Source organism: Quercus suber, unplaced genomic scaffold (assembly GCF_002906115.3).
Source record: "Quercus suber isolate HL8 unplaced genomic scaffold, Cork oak 2.0 scaffold_778, whole genome shotgun sequence".
Taxonomy (NCBI): domain Eukaryota; kingdom Viridiplantae; phylum Streptophyta; class Magnoliopsida; order Fagales; family Fagaceae; genus Quercus; species Quercus suber.
The window spans coordinates 81,295-97,644 of NW_027070214.1; the positions used below are offsets into that span (position 1 = coordinate 81,295).

Genomic DNA, 16,350 nt, shown 5'->3' on the forward strand with positions numbered 1-16,350 from the left:
AGTCGGGGTCATCAGCTTCGCCTATTCCCTCGTCAAGGTCGTCAGCTTCGGCTACTACCTCGTTAGGGTCGTCAGCTTCGCCTACTCCCTTCAGCTTAGTAGTGTCAGTTTTCCATTTATGACAAGTGAGCCCGACGGGTCTATTTTGAACGTTGCTTCATGATACTATATTCATGAGTATTCACATTCACAATTTCACCCTTATCAAGTAGTAACGTTAGGGTCGTCAGTTTCGCCTACTCCCTTCAGCTTTATTTGTATCGGCTATCCATCTTCATTGCCTAAGGTCAACTCGTCGGCTATGCGGTGAGCTTCGTGGACTCCCTAACATTGTTACTTACTAATGGATCCCGATGGAGGTTTGCTTACCTTCTTCAGCTTGTTCCCAGCAGCTTCCTTATGCTTACTGCCTTCGGCTTATTGTCTTCAACTTACTGCCTTCAGCTTACTGTCTTCAGCTTACTGCCTTCAGCTTACTGCCTTCAGCTTATTGTCTTCAGCTTACTACCTTCAGCTTACTGTTTTCAGCTTAGAGACTGACGGCTTCATCTTGCGTGATGTCTTTAGTAGTATGCATAATAGAGCTGATGAGTCTTTGGAGATTAACAACTTCTTTTATTTTTCTAATTAAAAATTCCCCTTATCAGAACTAGCAGAGCGATTTGCATTCCTAGGCTATCTCCACCATGGCTAAGAATGTCAACACTTGGATTCGCATATCTTGTTTCTTCCCTTTCTCTGGAGCCTTTGTTGCTGATTCCTTTTGTTTGGTCGGTTCAAGACAATCCTTTTTTTCTTCTATCATTTATTTTATTGTAAGTTACACTTGAGCTTATAACAAATAAACTACTAAGCAAGGAATATGATTTTTTTTTTATATATATTTAATTTCAATTAAAATGGAGATAATTTGTCAAGCAACTTACAGTCAACTAGTCGGTTGGAAATTAAAAAGAAAAAAAAAAAAGAATGAAAAAGAATTACTGTATGTATTTTGAGGAATTATTTTTTCCCAAAATCTTAGGAGGGGCCGGGGAGTAAATTTTAAGAATATTTATAATTCAAATGCATTTGTTAATGGAAATTTTAAAAACTCAAGCCCTGCTCAAGCTTCACCTTATTTCATTTTTTATTCTCAAGAATAAATATTATTATTCCTTTAGAGTCTACGTTTGACAGTAAATGATCCGTTAAGTTTCGCGTTAGTCCATTTTCTGTTCTTAATAATAAAAATTACTATTTATTTTGTGGTCTTTATTTAGTGTATCAAACATGTCATATTACTATTTTATTTTTTCAACCATTTTCCCCCTTCTGTGTTGTACCAAAGTGTCATATTACTATTTCTTCAATCGTTTTCACCCTTCATTGTTATTTAGAAGCTGGCATGCATTTGGATAATGCACGTCAGTGTGGTCAATGACTCCAAGAGCATTTCATCATTTCATGCATAAAAAAGGACCCAATTGTCCAGAGAGGAACATCGAACATTTTCTTATAGCAATTAGTCATGACTTATATATAACAGTCATAAAGATTACAAGAATGTCGACTCTGCACAACAAAAGCCCTCCAAGAAGGGTGGTTGGAAAGCTGCCATATTCCTCTTATGTAAGAACAATTCCTCTCTAATTGAGCTTTATGTTCATCATTCAACTCTTTTAATTTTCACTTTCTTTTGCTTGCAGTCATTGCAGTAGTAGAGCGATTTTCGTTCTTTGGCTTGTCTGCAATCGTCGTCACATACCTCACAAATGAACTTCATCAGCCTACATCCACAGCGGCTAAGAATGTCAACATTTGGACTGGCGTATCCAATATCGTCCCTTTGTTTTCAGCCTTTGTAGCCGACTCCTTCTTGGGAAGGTTCAAAACAATTGTTTTGGCTTGTGTCATTTATCTTGTGGTAAGTCATATGCAAGTATTTAATAAATACAATATTAAATGTGTTGTGTCCGCAATGATATCTCCATTAAGGTCTCGGTAGTATACTTGTTATTATTTATTGTCAGTACAAAAAAGGGGTTTATAGCAGCGTTTTAAACCAGGCCTATACTATGCAATAATAGGGCTGCGGGTCTATAGGCTATAGACCCGCTTTAAACTGCACTTACAACCATGGACCTATAGCCATGTTTTTAAAAACGCGGCTATAGGTTTTTAAAAAAAAAAAAAATTCCTGGCCGCCCCCCCCCCCCACCATGTTTTTAAAAACGCGGCTATAGGTTTTTAAAAAAAAAAAAAATTCCTGGCCGCCCCCCCCCCCCGAAAATTCAAATTTCAAATAAAAAAAAATTCAAAATCAAACATGAACACAGACAATTTAAAATCAAACACAACATACTCACAATACAAACACATCTAGAAAATTCAAAATCAAACACAACATACTGACAATACAAACACTACGTGCTTCAAAATATAAGAACACAAATTCATGAATCTCCTCTCATTCAACAAAACCAACCCAAATTTAACACTAAATCCATTCAAGGAACACAAAAGTACAAGCTCATGAACACAAACCCATTTAAACATAAGCACAATATCAGTAACATAATAGCACAAATTCAAGCATAGATCCAAAAAATTCAAAATCAAATAATTCCATCAATGTAAAACCAATACATATAAACACATAAATATTACTCCCAATGCACATAAATCACATGAGTTTTATTATTAAAGATTAGATAAAAAATAACCTCTAGCAAAAGTATAATACCCATAAAAAGATTAGAAATTTTTTACCTCAAATAGTAGAGATGAGTGAGCCTTAGCTTTTCCTATGAAGTTTTCCAGTGATCCTTACCAGAAAAATGAAGTATATGGTGGTGTGGAGTGTACCGGTGGGACAATGAGGGAGAGGATGAGTGTGTGTGATGTGTTGAGAGAAAAAGAAAAGAAAAGAAAAACAAAGAAGGTGTGGCCGGCCAAAGAAAGAAAAGAGATATTTTGAAATGCTTGTTGACCTTAATGCGGATGGGAGATCCATCAAGGTGGTGATCACATATTTAGGGGCTTTGAGTTGAGTTTGAAAAATTGTTTGTCCAAATGAATGCCCTAAAATATTAATTTATATGCAAGCACATAAATATATTTGTTATGAATAGATATATCAATGTCAAGAGTCACACCCTTATATCGTTTATTAAATTAATTAATTGTAATTATCTACAAAAACAAATCACTTTCATAAAACAGAATCATTCATTAAATGGAAAGTCATTGCATATATCAAGGTGTATAATATTATGGTGTGACACATCATAATTATACAATAATAGATATATTTCTAGTTCCTTAGGTCAAAACTTATAAACTAAATATACACATTTGAAACTTACGAATATACAATCTAATCTTTCACACACACACACATTACACATTTGCAACCTTTGAATACAATCTAATCCTTCACACACACACACACATTCATTTTTATCTTTTAGACATAACCCTATATATTTAGATTTCATTACGTGTTTATGCCTCTAAATCTTGTGCTTATGCCTTTTACACGATGATCGGGAATGATTTTGTTATCATTGTCGGTATCAGTAGTTCCCTTGGATTATCGCAAAGTGATAATCTTTGTAGCACTTTACATAATAGCAATTGGGTAAGGTGGGCACAGACCATGCGTCCAAACCTTTGCAGCAGACCAATTTGAAGAGGATTCACTCAAGAATAAAAAGGTCAAGAGTTCATTCTTTAATTGGTGGTTTTGGGGAATAGTGCTTGGCCCGTCTATCAGCATTTTGGGAGCGAGTGGTATACGTGGAGGTAAAATTTTATCAGAAAATACTAAAGTTAGTACAAATTTTATTACAAAATTAATGTGATAATTGTTGAGAGTCATTTTTGTAAAACACAAATAGAAGGAAGGAGACCCAACTCAGCAACGCAAGCAGCAAATAGAAATGGCAAGCATAGAATAAAACCATTAGACCCAAGCGGCAGGAATAATGGGTTACAGGTCCATAAAATAAATAAATGGGCCTTGAGGAAGCAAGTGGGCTCGAAAGGCCCGGAAAGAGAGAATAACAAACCCATGGGTAGTGTATGATGTGAAAAAGTAAGAATGGGTCACGGCAGGCTCAAAGTAATATAAGCAAAGAGAGTAGGGGATTGTTGGCAGGCCCACAAACCCCCAGGATGAGTATGAAGTAATTGGGCCGGGAAAGCCCAATAAAGTAAGTAAAAGCCCATGGGAACACAGTTAGGAAAAGGACTGAGGGAGTTCAAAACAAGTAAATTCGTCAAGGATGCCCAAAACAAGTAAATGGGCTGAGGATGCCCAAAGTGACACAGGAGCCCCTAAGTAAGCAAGCCCATGGCCATGCAAAGCCATTTGGGGAAGAGAGTAAACGGCAAGTCTAAAAGAGCTCCAGCAGGACCAAGTCATTACAGCAGGAATGACAGAATAGTATGGCAGGACATGATGGCAACCAAGAAATGGGCTAAGGGCAATGTAAAACTCAGTATCAAAAGAAGCCCAGCCCCTAAAGAGAACAGTGAATTATAAAACGGCCCACATAAAAGAACGAAGAGGTGCGGTAGACTCTTCAAACAAAGCTCCAGACCGCAGCAAACGCATGAGCAGTAAACAGATTTTAGACATACATGAAAGGAAAGCACGCGTAAGGCCCAGGCACCACCAGCCTGTACTCAGCCAATATGAGACATGGTAGGGTCATGGGTCAGAGGTAAGAGGTAAGGGGGGGTATAGTTTGGTGGTGGGGAAAGGGGAAAAGACCTATTTTGCGGCTCTTGCCCAAGCCTTTTTGGGAGGTATGTCCTGCTGGGATAACAAACCACCCAAAAGAGGCAAGGTTGAGGGGGGAACCATTGAGTGCATGCCATGAGGGAAAGAGAGAGAAAGCATTTACATCGTGGCAGGAAAGGGCGCCACGGCGGACTAACAAACGACACAAACTTGCCTTTGTCTGGCAAGGGTAAGTGGTACACAGACGAACTCTTTGGTGATCGGTAAGTACGCCCAGACCAGACAAAGGCGGTTAAGGGACAAAATGGTAAAATACAGTCACGGCAGGCCCTATAAGAAAACCTTTATCGTGCCTTGTAAAAGGGATAAAAAAACAGAGGTATTACGAAGTAAAAAGAAAACAAAAGAAAAACAAAAGGAAAACAAAGGAAAGAAAAAAAGATAAGAGAGAAAACTGAAAACAAAGAAAGTTAACATAATAGGTATGCACTAGTAGGTCGATTTTCCTCTCTCTCCTTTAAATCTTGCTCTCTTCCACAACATAAGGAGGATTCTTTTTTTTTTAGGCATTAACCATTTAGGTTCAGCTCCCTTAAAGCCATTAATCCCCACGGTAAGATCTTTCTGGGGAGATTATTTGCATTGAGAGTAGGCATTCTCCCCTTTTTGGTTTTGCTTCTGTGGACCGAACTTGAACATGATTTTTATACTCATTCTTGATTAATGCATATTATCTTCTTTCTCCTTTACTTTCTTCATAAAAGACATTGTTATGACTGTAATTATGTTTCATAAGTAGGGATTACTTGGTCATTTTCCTTTAAATAGTCAGAGTAAAAGTTTTGTTGTTATTGTTATATCTACCTGTCGTAACTCATCTGAAACAGCTCTGTTTGCCATAAGCACACTCTTGGCAGGTGAGGTATAGTTTGTGCAAAAGCCGGCCCAAGTTGAGTTACAGTTGGACCGGTCTCAATTCCCTTACTCAGAAACATTCAGACTCATTACTGCAGAAGGCAGCCCAACCCAACGCACAACACACAAAAAGGCCCCTACAATAATCAATGTAATTATTTCCACTTTAACAAGATAATAAATTAGGAGAAATGCTAGAAGTACTAGAAATTTTACTTTGTGAGACAAATATAATAAAATTTGTAATATCTCTATAAGATCACTCAAATTTGTCCAGTTATTCAATGACTTTGAAAAAACAAATCTGTTGAAAGTGGTAAATGTTAATTGATATAACTTTTGTTCAAATTTTTTTATGAATAAGACTAGTGAGGTTCGGGTATTTGTTTAAGGATTCTGTTATCAAATACACTACGAGCATTTGTTTAAAAAAAATACTTTTAGAAACTTTTTATGAGAAATAAAAAATGAACTGATTTTTTTTTTCAATTTTTTTTTTTTATATTTTCTATAAAAGTGGTATTAAAACTTTTTTAATATTAATTGTTCAATAATAAATGTAATAAAGGCACCTACTAACCGGACACATTATTTAAATGTTTTAATTGCTTTTTATGAAAAAGAAGAAAGTGAGTAGCATGCGGAGTATCTCAAATTTTTTACTATGATGGATATTTAATGATTCTATAATTTATGCTAAGCCTGCAATTTCTCAGAAAGTGTTCACATGAAAAATCTAATAATGGTTAAATAATTAAATCTGACTTTTTATAACAACTTAAATTATTAGGATAAATAGTTAATTCATACTTTCTCATCTTTTCAAACCTTTAAAACAAGTGGTAATTTATCTAAAATTAACTCATTCTATTTTTCATTTTCTTAGCAGCCACTTGAATATTACTTACAACTATGTTAGATTCTCGAATCCAACTGCAAAATTTCTAATAATACATTATGCTTTTAGGATAATATCAGCTGGACTGTTGCAACTGTAATGTTGGCAGTAGCAATGGCAGTGGGACTGATATTGTTATTGCTAGGAATTAAGAGGTACCGTAAACAAGGTCCCCTTAATTGGGAGCCCGTTAACGACAGTGGCACAGCCACACAGGTGCTTGTGGCAGCCGCGAGGAAGTGGCGGGTGGACAAGAAGCGTGACAGTGGTGGTGATTATCGTGAAGATGGGCTCCTTACACCGGGTCAACCTAAGACTTGGACTTTAATCCATACAAATCAGCTGAGGTATGCGTCTTTGGGATTTTTTGATACAATTTTGACTCCTTAAAACCCTTAAAAGTTTTTTGGAACAAGTTGGGGCCTAAGTCCTAAACCATGAGCTGGCCTTGGAGAAGTCTAGACCCACATGTAAAGGAGAGTGTAAACATAGTGATACTACTTTCAGTATTTTACTTAGAATTGATGATTGATGATTTTGCTTTCTAGTTCTCTTCTAAGAGAGGATTTGTCTTATAATTAAGCTAGTTGCAAACTGCAGGTGTTTGGACAAGGCAATGATTTTTGATAAACACGATGCCATAAGAAAAGTTCGAGATCCTTGGAGGCTATGCTCCTTAAATCAAGTGGAAGAAGTGAAGCTTGTTCTACGCCTTTTTCCCATATGGTTGAGTTGCTTAATGTACGCAATAATCGTAGCGCAAATGAATACCTTCTTTGTGAAACAAGGTAGTACACTGCAGCGATCCATTACACCTCATTTTTTCCTTCCCCCTGCTTCACTTCAAGCCATTGTTGCCCTCATAATCATACTCAGTATGCCCATCTATGAACGATTTTTTGTCCCCATTGCTAGAAAATTCACAGGACATCCATCTGGCATAACTATGCTACAAAGGGTAGGCGTTGGTCTATTTCTCTCTATATTGATAATGGTTGTGTCAAGTCTAGTAGAGACCAAAAGGATCAATGTTGTAAAAGAGTATAACCTTTTGGACCACCCTAAAGTAAAAGTACCAATGAAAGTGTGGTGGCTACTACCACAATATATAATTACTGGTTTGGTTGAGATATTCGCATATGTTGGGCTCTAAGAGCTGTTTTATTCTCAAATGCCAGAGGCAATGAGAAGCTTAGGATCAGCAATAAACCTTAGTGTTAACGGAATTTGAAATCTTGTTAGCAGTGCAATTATTTCTATGGTTCAGGCAAATAGTTCAAAGTATGGAGAAGAATGGTTTGGTGACAATCTCAACCGTGTGCATCTTAATTACTTCTACTGGGTGCTGGCTGGGATCAGTGCTTTTTTAGTTTTGTTTCTTTTTATGGATTGCTAAGCGTTTTGTGTACAAAAAAGTTGAAGAGGATGATGTTCCAGAAGAGGAAGAGTCAGGTGCCATCAACAGGGACATGGGTGAAGAGATAATATGAGAGTAGGGAGTACCACATGGCGATGTAGGTCATAATATGAGAGTACCGATGTTATATATCCAATTCCAAACCAACTACACTCACATTAAAGTGCATGTTTTATGTAAATGTAGTAAGAGGGTTACGTTTAATCTCTCTCCATCCTTCATGCTTCCTATTGATGGTCTACTTTTTCATTTTGGGATGTTTCATAATATGATGATTTATTTATTTATTTTTAAGAAGCAATGAACACAATACTAATAATTTTTAGGGTAAATTATCATTTTTGTTCCTCATATTTGAAATGCAACAAATTTAATACTTAACATTTTAAATAGTATTTACCCTTGAGTAAGCCCATAATAATTTTATTATCCATTTAAGGATCAATGTTGAAGATTCTAAATAAGAATAGGAAGTCATTGATTTGTGTGCTCTCTCTTAAATAAGTGAGGCGAAAGTAACTTGACCCTAGCCCACTTGACACAGTAGTGGCTTTTAAGTCGTGTGAAGTAATTGTACTTAAGTCTAATTAGTGTCAAATCATCATTACTCACAAAGGTTTAAACTTAGGATCTAACCCATATTAGGACAGCAACTATTAGGCCACAATCCGGGATAGTGTTGTAAAGAAATCTATTATGAAAATATGGTAAGTTATGGTAAAATACTTTTTGGGAAAAAAAAAAAATCAAGTTACATGACACTAAATTATGGTAAGTTGCTTCTCCCAAAAAAAAACCATGGATTTCAGTCCTAGCTGTGTCAATTGGATTTTTTTTTTTTCTTTTTTGAGAAACTTTCAATTGGATTCTTGAGCGTGTCACAATTGTACTATACACGCTTCTAGTCAATTGTAGCCCAACCCAATATTGACTACCTTGATAAATTTTTTATTTTTTATTTTTTAGCTTAAACTTTGAAGATAAATGTTAATATATCACAATTTAACTCAATACTATTTTTCATTTTCTTATCTGCCGCATGACTTACAACTTTGTTACATTTTTTTCTCTCTCAAATCCAATATTTAGCTACAATTGCAAAATTTCTAATTATATATTCTGCGTCCAAATCAATATTAGTTGGGCAAAAGGATTTGGGATGTTGGCAATAATAACATTGGCGATGTCACTAATAATTTTCTTTCTAGGAGTTAAGAGGTGCCAAAAGCAAGGTACCCTAGGGAGTCCATTCACTACAGTCGCACAGATGCTTATGGTAAAGTTTAGCTACAAACTTTATTAAAAAATTGGTTGTAGTCTTATTAGAGGTGAATTTTGACAAATCTATTATTAGATTAAAATTTCTTTTTATATCCTCCATGCTTGCAAAATTTTTAGAAAATTAAAGATCAATAGTTATGTCATCAATAAATTGTTTAATTTGCAAGTTTTTGTAGTTTATAATTATGCATAAAATATAAGCTTATAAATCGTATGGTCATATCCGATTGGCACAAATTTTGACATGTGTATTAAGAAAGTAAAGAACATATAATCTAACGGTTAGATTTTCAAAATATGTAGTAATGATAATTTCTTTTAAAGGAAGCTGTAGTCGAAGGCTACAACCAATTTTGCTATTAAACTTTATCCTGTTAGTAGTAGTTTTGTTTTGTTTTGTTTTGTTTTGTTTTGTTTTTTTTTTTTGAGAGAGAGAGTTTCAACCTGGCATCGACTTTTGATGATATCTCTTATTCACCATACCAAAACATCAATGGTTTTTGGTGTAGATAGGCATTGAACTCTAGATTTTTTATTCAACTATCAGACACCAATTGAGCTAACTAAAACCCTTATCCTGTTAGTTATACTAGAGAACATCTTAGCTATGTTCACAGGGCTTGGCTTGAAGTATTGGACTTGTCATGGACAAAGTCCAAGATTTCAAACCCTATGGCAATGCGTCAGGGACAGATCTAGGTAGGGCCTGGGCCCTAAAAAAAAAAAATTATTAGTAAGTAAATTTTACCCAAAAAAAAAAAACTTGGGCCCCCCTTACTTTGTAGCTCAGGCCCCCCTCCAAAAATCATGAACTATCCCACTTATCCCAGCTAGCCAGCCCAGAGCCCATGTAAATCTAAAAAAAAAAATGTAAAAAAAAAGAAAAAAAAAAGAAAGTAAACCCAATAGTCCAAAACCAAACGGAAAAACGAATGAAAAAAGAAGAAGAAAAAGTCAGAGGTGAGACAGAGAGTGAGAGGTGAGACGGACTTAGAGAGTAGAGAGTAGTACAGAGAGGCGAGAGAAACCTATCTTGCCACCACTCACGCCGTGATGCCACCACCATGCGAGAGAGACCCATCTCGCTGCCCACACTGCCATCACGTGAGACCCATCTCGCAAACCTGTCCTAGTCCCTGTCAGCTGTCGCAGACCCAAACGGCCACTCGCCAACGCCGCCACGCCGACACGAGACCCATCGTGCATAATAAATTCATAGTGTCAGTAGTGGGACTGGGTGAGTGTCAGAAATATGGAGACAAGAAAAAGACAAAGACAAAGAGATAAATAAAGACAGAGATACAAAGACCAAAGACAAAAGACAAAAACAAATCATATAATATAATAAATTGTCACACAAATCTAAGAAAATAAAAGTGATTTATCTGCACCTATTGTTAATTCATAATGCTAAATTAGATAAATTTATAAATTGAAAAGAAGTGAGAAATACTAAATTTATAATTAAATGTATCATGCATATTACCTAGATTCTAGTATTTGTCTTTACTTAGTAACAACAACCGTTTGTGAGATAATATATATAATTCTTATTTTATTTGTAGATCATGAAAAAATCAACTACAATGTTTGATTTTTTCAAAAGAAAAGATTCAAATTCTTCAGAAGTCAACGTAGAATTGCCAACAACTAATGTTGCTATTCCAATTCCAAAAAATGTGGATGTTCGAATTCTAGAAAATATTCATTCCCCAATTCCAGAAAATGTTGATGTTCCAATTCCAAAAAATATTCATTCCTCAATTCCAGAAAATGCCAATATCCCAATTTTGGAAAATAACCATATCTCTCAAACACAATTTCAAAAAGTTGATCTTAATTCTTTGGATTGTGATCCCAGAGCATGCAAATAAATATGGGAATATTATGTTAATCAATGTGATGAAATTTGACTGGCTTACATTAAAAATGGTCCGCACCAACCTCATCTAGAGACATACAAAAAAAAGTGGAAAACACAATGGTAGCTTTCAAGCTTCTTGGTTTGAATATTATTCAATATGGCTAGAATATTCTCCTACAAAAGATGCGGCTTAATGTCTACCCTGCTTTGTCTTTCATAATCCAAATGGGGTTGTGGGACAACATACATTCAGTGTTGGTGGATTTAGAAATTGGAAAAAAGTTGGGGGCAAAAATTGTTATTTTCAAAGTCATATAGGAGAAGATCCTAACTTAGCTCATAGAGTTGTTGAGCAAATATGTAAGGATTTATTGAACCAATGGCAGCATTTACAAAGGGTAGTTGATCATTTCACTAAACAAATTGCAAATAATCGCTTTCAACTAGAGGCCTCAATTAATGTTGCCTGACATCTTACCTTTCAAGCTATATCTTTTAGAGGTCGAGATGAAAGCTTTAGTTCATCTAATCGTGGGAGGCGAGGTCTAGGTTGTAATAAGCAAGATAACATTACAATTGAGTATCATTATCGAGTAAATATTTTTTATACTGCAATAGATTCTGAACTACAGGAACTAAATTATCGGTTTAATGAAGATGCAATGGAGTTACTTAGGCTTAGCTTACTTTAGAACCTCGAGAGGCATTAAAATCTTTCAGAAGTAGTGATCTTTGTTTGTTGGTAAAGAATTTCTATCCACAAAATTTCACAGATTATGACAAACAAGTGTTGGAGAAGGAGCTTTATCATTTTGAGCATAATGTAGTTCAGGATCTAGGGTTCAAAAAATTGAACAATTTATTTGAGTTTTGTCAATGGTTTGTTAGAACTGGAAACTCAGAATACTACAAACTTGTTTATAGAATAGTGAGACTTGTGCTTACTCTTCCAGTTTCTACTATTACTACAAAGCGGGCATTTTTAGCTATGGAAGTTGTCAAGACTAACCTTTGAAACAAAATGGAAAATGATTTTTTGACGGACTCTTTGATATTATACATTGAAAAGGACATAGCTTCGACATTTAGATTGAATTCAATTACAAATGATTTTGAAGATTTAAAAGAGCGTCAAGTTTCCTTTTCATAGATAATTGTATTAAGAAAAAATAGTATTTCGTGTCTTTTATTTTTGTTAGTAGATAATTGTATCTTAATATATAAAGAAACAATGATTTTTGTGTATTTTTCTTGGTTGATATTTTTTTAATACTATATAGATGCGTATTTGAATTTTTTTTTTTCCACCTCCAGCTTGAAATCCTGAGTCCGTCCCTGCAATGTGTACTTTAAAATATGACTTATCTTTATCAAATTAATTAGGAACGGATGTTTTTATTTTCTTTTGAAATTAAAATTTCTAATTTAGTTTTCATTGGTGCAAAGCCTATATTGCTGCGCATATAGCAGAGGATGATGTAAAGATCATATAGAGGAGGATGTTGGAAATTTCATTTTTAGTGCAATTATTTCTATGGTCCAGGCAATTAGTTCAAGGTATGGTGCAGAATGGCATGGTGACAATATCAATCGTACGCATCTTGATTACTTTCATTGGGTGTTAGCTGGGTCAAGTGCTTTAAATTTGTGTGTTTATGTATAGATTGCTAAGCGTTTTGTGTACAAAAAGAGTTGAAGAGGATGCTGTTCTAGGAGAAAAGGAGTTGAAAGCCATCATGCTCATTATCTTGCATGAAGCATTAACAGTTTTGTTCACCAAAATCAATTTAAGAAAAAACCCACTAATGGGGACAACTTGTTTTGATGCTTTTACTAATGCCAATTGTAAGCAATGTGCAAAACAATGGATGTAGTAAGCATATGGGCAATCATTTAAAATCAAAGCTTGCAATCCATTCCACGTACCTTGCATGTTGCTTCCTCCATCATATCATTGCCCTCAAATATTTTGTATATCTAAGCAATGTTGAGATAACAAAGAATATATCCCTTTCTCTAAAGTCAGAGCCGTAGCATCAACAACATGAATAAGCCCAAAAAAAACATTCTTTCACAAAGCCTTCTGTATCAACATATCTAAAAACCATAGCCATTTGCTCTTTCAATGGCTCATCATGAGTTTCTTCAATCGTAATGCAAAACTTTGATTACCAATTTCTTCCCAAATTGCCTTCTCCACTTTGGCTGAGTAAACATGTAGAATTTCTTTTGAATCTTAGGTGATGTGTAGGTTGCACTTTTGGGAGCTTTTTTCTATTATTTAAGCAACCTTTTCATTCCAAAAAGTCACAATATCCAATGTTTCAAGAAAGTTCCCACGATTAGATGAACTAAAGTTTCATCTCGAATCTAAAAGATATAGCTTGAAAGGCAAAATGTTGGAACATAATTAGGCCTTCAGTTGAACAATTATTTGCAATTTGTTTAGTGAAATGATCAACTACCTTTGTAAATGCTCGATTGGTTCATTAATCCTTACACATATGCTTGCATTCTATGAGCTGAGTTAGGATCTTCTCCTATATGACACATTTTTCCCAACTTTTTTTCAATTTCTAAATCCACAACATAATGATGTTTTCCCAAACCCCATTTGGTTATGAAAGAAAAGAGGGTAAACAATAAGCCATCTTTGTGGAGAATATTCAGCCACATAGAATTATTCAAACCAAGAAACTTGAAAGCTAATTGTGTTCTCACTTTTTTTGTATGTTCTAGAGAGGTTGGTGCGGACCATTTTTAATGTAAGCCAGTCAAATCTATCATGTTGATTAACATTATTCCATATTTTTTGCATGTCTGGGATCATAATCCAAAGAATAAGATCAACTTTTTGAAATTTGTTTTAAGGGTATGGTTATTTTCCAATTGGGATATTGGCATTTTCTGAATTGAGGAAGTAAATTTTGGAATTGGGGATAACATTTTCTTGAATTGGGGAACATCGCATATTTTTTGGAATTGGAATAGCAACATTAGTTGTTGGCAATCTACGTTGAATTTTAAGAATTTGAATCTTTTCTTTTGAAAAAATCAAAATTGTAGTTGATTTTTTCAGATCTACAAATAAAATAAGAATTATATATATTATCTCACAAACGGTTGTTGTTACCACTTAGCAATATGGGCAAGTGAAATTTTATTTTGATAAATTTCTGTCACATTTTTAATTTATTATATAATGTATTTACTTTTGTCTCTTTATCTTTGTCTTTTTATCTGTCTTTTTGTCTCTTTATCTCTATCACCCACTACCCTAAACACACTATTACCCCAGTCCCCCTACTAATTTATAATGCATTACCAATTTTTTGGTATCTTTGTTGCTTTATTTAATATGTATTTACTTTTGTCTTTTATATTTGTCTTTTGTCTCTTTATCTCTGTCATCCACTACCCCAAACACACTATTACACCTAGTCCTCCCTACTAATTTATAATGCATTAACCAATTTTTTAGTATCTCTGTGTGCTGCCTATTCCCTAATATTGCCCTACTACCAACAAACAACAACCAGTCAAAGTCTCAAATGCTTTATATATTATCACTTTATTATAACTATATATAAATCACAACTCACATCTCACTTTCTTAACTTAGACACTCCCACTCAGCAATTGCCAAAAAAAAAAATCTCTAGAGTCTGAGAAAGACAGAGGCTCCCAAGTCCTAAATACAATTACATATTCAAATTCAATTCAAAATCATCCTCAAGAAAAAAAAAAACCACAATCACAAATTCACAAACATTATAAGTGTATGGTCTATGAAGTGGAGAGAGAAAAATTATATCAATGTTAGGTTTTGAAGTTTAAGTAGAGAAAAACACTTGAAAGGGCAGATGGGTATTTCTGGATGGAGGCTTGAGGTTGCAACAGCCGAAGACGGTGGTGGGATGCGCAAATCAAGCTACCGGAGGTGTTGAGGGCGTGGCGGCGTGTGGGTCAGTGGGAGAGCTGTGGTAGTAGTGTGTGGGGGATCTAACGTCTATGGTGGTAGCGTGATGGAGATTTGTGGCGGCAACGTGGGTCTGTACTTAAATCTCTCCAGTCTCCACTCTGGTCTTTGTATCTCTTGATCTCTCTCGACTTTGTCTTCTTTTTTTTTTTTTTTTTTTTTTTATATAATAATTTGAGATATTTTTGTTAATTTGTAAAAGGGTTAATATTTTAATATATATATATATATATAATTTGAGATCGTTTTGTAAAAGGGTTAATGGGTTTTTTTTTTTTTTTGGGGGGGGGGGGGGTTAGGCTGGGCTCTAGTCGGTGCTGACTAAGAGGGCTGATAAGGTTTAGGATGGAAGGGGTGGTAAGGGTTGGGCTAGGTTTGGGTAGTTAGGGCTATCTGGATTGTTCATGACTTAGTTTTCAAAACCCATATCTCAAAACTCATAACTCAAACTTAAAACTTATAACTCATAACTCAGTTCTCATTATAACTTGAATACTCTTCAATTTCAGTTTGGACACAAAACTGAGTTACATTTCTCATTTTTTAACTCCATTTTTGGCAAAATAGTGGAGCCCACCCACTAACACTGCACAGAACAACATTGCTCCTTCACTTTATTTTCCATTTGAAAACCTAGAAAAGGGCCAAACCCATAAGCCAAAAACTCTTCCTCTCACTTTGGCACACTCTAACTAGAACTAGCTTGATTTTTACATTTTTGTTATAAATAATAATTACTTTTTCTTATTAGTGGTCCACCTTACAACAATTAGCAAAAATGTTACATTGTCACTAACATTTTAGTTGGGTCCGTTGCACTGCACTCTTTTTTTTTTTTTTTTTTTTTTTTTTTTTTTTTTTTGTGTGGTGGTAAAGGTAAGGATGAGTCATGGGATCTTACAGTTCTAATTTACCAAAGATTTTTTTTTTTTTTTTTTTAGAAAAACCTGTTTGAATAGATCAGCCCCAATTAGCCTTGAATAGAAAAACTTTGTATTTTTTAAAATTTATCTCAGTACAACAAAAGCACAAGTGGAGTGATAGCCCGCCGGTGACAGAGCAAGCCTCGTCGGTGAAGAGGTTGGGTCTCCGAGATAGAGACTTCGATCACGGCAAGTTCCTCTTCGGCTGACCAAGAGCGGTTCAGGTCTTTGAAATGAAAAGAAGAAGTGTGAGAGTAGGAAAAGAGAAGGACGTGGGAAAGAGTAAAGTGGAAATGGAGAGAAGAGACTTTGAAATGAAGAAATGAAATGAAAAAAAAAAAAAA

General features: G+C 35.0%; 1 pseudogene; it reads left to right on the forward strand.

The window, feature by feature from the left end:
- The first annotated feature begins 343 nt into the window (after positions 1–343).
- On the forward strand, positions 344–8,032 carry LOC111984305 (protein NRT1/ PTR FAMILY 5.4-like; annotated as a pseudogene).
- Positions 8,033–16,350: the final 8,318 nt, after the last annotated feature.